We start from the raw sequence: 6,654 nt of genomic DNA, 5'->3' as shown, positions 1-6,654 counted from the left end.
TAGGAGGGAGGGGGGGTTCAAAGAATAGAGTCAAGGCTAAGTCCCTGCTGACATATCATTAGAGACGTATACTCTATCAGAGATCCAAGCGATAAATTTCAGTTGGTCGATACATATTGATCCAGGATGTTAAGATCCATTTAACTTAACAGCAATTTTAAGCCCCTAGGAAGGGGGCTGTTTGTACCCTCAAAGTTTTTTCTAGCGGGTCCTTTAGATGGTTTTAATTCTAAATAAAATCTCTTCCTCATTGGGGACATTTGCCCTGACCTGTGGTAGCAGTGACACCCGGTGAATCAGGGTGTCATGACCAGACATCAGGACAGAAAGGAATTGGAAATCCCCCCCAATGTGGCACAGACATAAAGCCCTCACCCTCTTGACTCTGCTAATAGCTTTCGTCTCTCTCAGATTTCCCCTTATTTCACCGTCATTCTAAACTTTCAAGACTAGCAGCCTGTTGACTGACTGGAAGAGCCAGCAGCATCTTTAGGCCATGTGACACAGGCCTCTCATTCAATAATAAACGTGGGCCCATTTCCCAGCCTTCACAAACATGGGAGGCTTGCAAGACTAATTTCTGCAGTGGAAACCCAGATAAAAGGCATTTTCCCGCTAGATTTTGAGCTTTTTTTTGCACTTTAGTTATCCTATTTTACAGCTTGAGACATTTTTGTATTTTTAAATCTGCAAGTAAGCTTTAAATTAATTTAGAAGTGTTTTTTTTTTTTCCAGACTAAAATCACAACAGCTGGGTTAAAAAGCTGGGGATTATCTGATAAGCAAGACATTGGCTGAATTTGTCAAGGCGACCCTTACAAAGTGAAAGAGAAAGAATCAGGCCCAGGCTTGCTGTTCTCCATTTGTCATGTTCTTGGCAATAAGCGGTGTACAGTGATCCCTCTCACAACGGGCTCCTACTTCTGTTCTGCAACCCTGGCGACAAATCCCTCGGACCCCGGCTTCCTCATGAATTAATTATTGACGTTCAGATGATCATTCCCCTGCAAAAGTTCAGCAGCTGCTTGCAGCATCCAGATGTTATAGGTCTGTTGTCTCCATACATCACATGGTGGTCGCACACCTGCATGCACCTCCTCAACTATATATACACCAAGGTTTATTAACCTTGGGGCTATGCACAACCCATACTACACTATATCTCAGACTAAAAGAACTAAGAAATAGCAAAGAGTGGAGAGGAGATGTGGCGAACATCGACCACACAGACCTCCTGACAATATTAATGTCGTGTCTTGAGAGCACAGAGATCTTATCGGAGGAGTTCGAGAGCAGCCAGCTGCATGTTCAGTCAACGATAAATACAGGGAACCTTGTACAGTGCAAGGAGATTTGTTCTGCAGAAAGACAAATTCATTTTTCTGTGTCTGCTTTGCAAGAGGGCCGCATCTCTAAATTGGTGGAACTACAATGCTGCGTTTTTCTTTTTTTACTATATGGATGACAGGAAAAAGTCTTTGGTGCAGAATCAGTTCAACCTATAGGACAGTCTCTCTCAGTCAGTGTTCCCTGGGGTCCTAGGGGTTCTCAAGAGAAATTCTAGGGGTTCCTTGAGAAATGGGGAAATGATTTCTCAGCCACAAAACTACCACCACGGTCAGGGGACACCACAATTTCATGATGCGTTTCTTTTTCTGCTATTAGTCCCTTGGTGCTGCTGCTTCCCGGCCCTTTAAGGGGTTTTACATGCCGGGATGCGGGGCGGGGTTTCTGATCATGTGACCGCAGTGATTGGATTTCTGGTACTCGCCGGCTCTCAGCACGGTTAGTTGTTGTACCAGGGATGCGGCCACTCGGCATTAAGGCCCACCAGCCGAGCGGCCGCATATATGCGTGTGGCCCGCCTCAAGGGGTTAACGGATAAGTTCACCTTTGGAAACGCGTTACATGTTCCACCTGTTTTTAGGGTGGAACATGTAACATGTTCCCACTCCTGCAGCCGCTCCCAAATCCGCTGCCTTTAGTGACAGCAAGCAGGGGGATCTTCTCCATGAATTTGCTGTCACGATTTAAAAAAAAAAACAAATAAACAAAAAAATGCATCTGTTCAAGGGCCGCGTCATTCATTCGCAAAGTTCTGCCTTTGCGGCTGTTGTATTGTAGTTCTCATTGAACTACCAGGGTGCTGTTCAGCGCTCTAGGTAGTTCATTGTCTCTTCCTGCCGCTACGAGCAGATAGCTTACACGGACAGTCTGAAAGAGCCATCTGCCAATCACAGCTGTGCAATGCTCCCCAGGTTACTTGTAAAAAAAAAAATACACTTTTAACAAATTTTATTGACCTCAAACCCAACAGAATACCCGTTTTAATATAAAAGATGATGATACACTGAGTAAATAGATCAAACATATCAAGCTTTAGGATTGCACACGCCCTTAAAAATGTCGACAAACTATGATGCATTAAATTTTCCGTAGAAGCATCATGTACTAATCTCACAATATGCCTACCCATACTCCAGTATTAATGTTCATGTAATTATATATGTCACATTGTTACTTTGTTAACCTTGTTATCTTGGTCCCTGTGGACCTGTTTCCTGCAATAAATACAAAAAAAAAAAAAAAAAAAAAAATTATCCATAGGAGATGCTTTAAAAGCTTTTACAGGTTACCAGTTAGAGTTTGGAAAGTTATGAAAGAAATGTCAGAATTGGTCTGAGGGTCAAGCCCAGGCTGCCTACAGCCTAGCTACAAACATGAAATCTAGTTAGGAACACTCCAGTTTAGGGCAAGGTCTCTACACTACCATTAAAACACTATATTGCCAACATTGGCGCCACTATGGACAGGACATCTTGGTGGTAACCGTGAAACTTTTTTCAATTACCATGATGACCGCGATTTAGTCAGGCTATCATTATGGGATGCAGGGGGAGGGTGCCCGAGCTCTGAGGTTGAGCAAAGTCAAAATCTGCATTCAGGTTTCCTCTGAGTAGTGCTGGCCAAGACTCCAAGAAGGGTATGTACTGACAATCACACAATGCTCAATTATTATTATGTATACTATACAACATTCACTTTTAAGAGATCCTATGTCCTATTTGGAGGCGATGCACTAGGCATTTGCACCCTCGTCACAGTTTTCTGAAGATCGCCCAGTTTGAGGAGGGCTGCATCACTGAAATCATTATGTGCCACAGTCCCTGGGTGAAGTTCCTTGGTCTGAGCGCTGGACGGACTTTTTACTTTGTCTAAAAAAATTAATAAATCATAAAAAACAAGTGTTTTGTATTAAAATTTTGCAACGAGAAAAAGATTAAAACAAAAGAAGAAGTGCAAAAGGTGTGTCCCTGCATGAAAATGTCACATTTGTGTGTAATATCCTATATTGTGCATCCCGTTTCTTCTGTACTATTGTGCATGCTGCAACTTGTGGTTCCACAACAGCTGCAGAGATAACAGGTCAGGAAAATATATGCAAACTTGGTTTCAATCAACCACCATTGCCGCTTTCCTGATTAACATGGACTGCCTAACTTTCTGCTTCAGCAAATTAGGTAAAACTCTTGTCTCATTCATGTGCAACTTCATAACAGCGTGCGTTGATCATTCACAATAATCGTGCACAATGAGCGTTGAACAGAAAAGCCTTAAAGAACTGGCAAATCTAAGACGTTCCTCAGTCACATGTTAACAAGCTAGCTGACTATAAAACAGTCACTTGATGCTCATTAAACTCAATCTTGGCTTTCTAGGGAGAACTGTACATGAAAAGCGAGGCTTTCTGGGCCTCTGTCTAGAGATTCTGGGCTACAATAACTCAGCACGTTGCATGTGGCAAGGCAATTAAAAGGACCAAATTACTGTTAAAAAGACAACCCAGTTGGCGATAAGGCCCCAGTATGAAAGCTCCCCCCCCCCCGCTTGAAAAGTCCTGGGTTGATTAGCTGCATATCGCTTTGATTCACCCAATTAGCAATACTACAGGATGTGTTAGACAGAAGGGTGGATGAAGGAATTGGACCACCAGGAGACTAAAGCACCCATTCAATGGAGCACTAGGCAGTAACGAAGGGGCAGGCTCTGCTTGTGCCAGCTGAAGGTGCAAATGCTAATTATAGGTGCTAATTTACACACAGAAATGGTTAAAACTGAACTCCAAGGGAACAGCTAAATTCACATATGTAATAGTTTAACCACTTGACCTCTGGAAGATTTACCCCCCTTCATGACCAGGTCATGTTTTGCTTTTTGCATCTGCGTTGCTTTAACCACGGAAGAATTTACCCCCTTCCAGACCAGAGCACGTTTTACGATTCGGCACTGCAACGCTTTAACTGACAATTGCGCAGTCGTGCGACGTTGCACCCAAACAAAATTGACCTTTTTTCCTCACAAATAGGGCTTTCTTTTGGCGGTATTTGATCACCTCTGTGGTTTTTATTTTTTGTTCTATAAACAAAAACAAAAAAAAACAAAAAAAAAGAGCGACAATTTTGAAGAAAAAAAAATATATATATATATATTTTTTTACTTTTTGCTATAATAAATATCCCCCAAAAATATATAAAAAAACCCAAAAATGTATTTCTTGGTTTAGGCCGATATGTATTCTTCTACATATTTTTGGTAAACAAAAAAAAAAATGCAATAAGCGTATATTGATTGGTTTGCACAAAAGTTATAGCGTCTACAAAATAGGGGATAGCTTTATGTCCTTTTTGCAATTTTTATCATGACTGCGACATTGAGCCGGACACATCGGACACTTTTGACACTATTTTGGGACCAGTGACATTTATACAGCGATCAGTGCTCTAAAATTGCACTGATTACTGTGTAAATGACACTGGCAGGGAAGGGGTTAAACACTAGGGGGCGATGAAGGGGTTAAGTGTGTCCTAGGGAGTGATGGGCTCACTACAACATGACAGATCACTGCTCCTAATGACAGGGAGCAGTAGATCCCTGTCATGTTGCTAGGTAGAACAGGGAAATGCCTCACGGAGTACGCGGCGGGTGCGCGCCCACAATGCCGCGTCTTAAAGGGGACGCACAGGTACGTCCATTTGCGCAGCCGTGCCATCGGCTGGGAGATTTTCCACAAATTAAAAAAAAAAAAAAAACTGCAATTTTCTTTAAAAAAAAAATCAAATCACGATTCGAATCGAGTGTTTTTTTTTTGGACATCGCACTGGTCCTAAAGAGCTGCAGGCAGGAGTTTTAAGGCGAGACCAGGCTTTGGCCTAGTCCACGGCATCCAGCCTCGCTTACTAGGCCGAAGCCGCGGCCTCGCCTAAAAAACTCCTGCCCGCAGCTCTTCAGGACAAGCCCAGTGAAAAAAAAAAAAAAATCGATTTGCTTAAATTTTGAATCGATTTGACCTCTCAACTTGATTCAAGATTTAAATGGTGGTATTTGATCACCACTGGGTTTTTTTTATTTTTTGTGCTATATTTTTAACTCTCTGCTATAAAACATATCCCCAATAAAACAAAAACAAAAAAAAAATGTAAAGAATCTAATTTCTTCATAAATTTTCAGTCAATATGTATTCTACTACATATTGTGAGCAAAAAAAAAAAAAAGTCCCAATAAGTGTATATTGATTGGTCTGTTATAGCATCTACAAACTATGGGATATATACTGACATTTCTTTTTGCTTTATACTAGTAATGGTGGTGATCAGCAACTTATAGTGGGGCTGTGATAGTATGGCAGGCAGTCTGACACTGTGGGAGCAAGTGGCACTAACACAGTGATCAATGCTAAAAATCTGCACTGTCACTGTACTAATGACACTGGCTGGGAAGATCATCAAGAAAAAGAAGCAGCCGGCAACTCCATAACATCAAGGGTATTTATTGTAAAGCCTTCACAACGAGTACAGTCAGCAGCAGACTAGTTTTGGCGATAAGCCTTGTTCACAGCACACATATATGTTGAAAAGCATGAACATTGATACATAAGAGACTATCACATGACTACTGCTCCTCGCTAATCAACAATGCGTTCATTAGGAATCAGATGATTGGTTACAAATTGTCAACAGATGTGAAGATGCAAGTGAGAAGCAAATAGTCTAGCTATAATACAACACATGAGATACAAAACATACAAAGACTATCTTGACATGTGAGAAAATATATATATATTAAAAGCTCTATGAGAGGGGGGGGCGTGGCTTGGTTATGGAGGAGTGAGGACGTGCATCTCCTAAGCTCCGCAACCACCGCCGCTTAATCAAAGAGGGGAGATATCACCCCCGGAACAGCAGGAAACATGTCCCAGGGACAGCGAGCACTCTCCCAGCAGTCAAGGACAGACGGGATCCAGCAGGAGCAGCTGGAAGCTTTCCTCAGCGGGACCCGTGGACCGGGACACAAGGCCTCCAAGATGGTGCAGACGCCAAAAGCTACTAAAAGCAGCAAAGGCTGCACAGAGGGCCGCGGCCCAACAGCAGCTCATGGAGTCCCAGATTGGTGAGCAGCTCTGCCCCCCCCCCAAATCTCCCTGGGATCCTCTGCCTCACATAACAGGGGCTCAGACATGACAGACTTTCTAGGAAATGAGGACATAAAACGCCATATTTGGTCCCTCCCCACCAGGGATGACGTGGAGAAATTTACTACCAAGGTCGAGAAGGCCTTTAAAAAGAAGACATGGCCCAGCTCAAAACTGATACCAAT

The sequence above is a fragment of the Aquarana catesbeiana genome, linkage group LG13 (genome assembly GCF_042186555.1).
Source record: "Aquarana catesbeiana isolate 2022-GZ linkage group LG13, ASM4218655v1, whole genome shotgun sequence".
Taxonomy (NCBI): domain Eukaryota; kingdom Metazoa; phylum Chordata; class Amphibia; order Anura; family Ranidae; genus Aquarana; species Aquarana catesbeiana.
Note: the sequence above shows the minus strand (reverse complement) of the source record.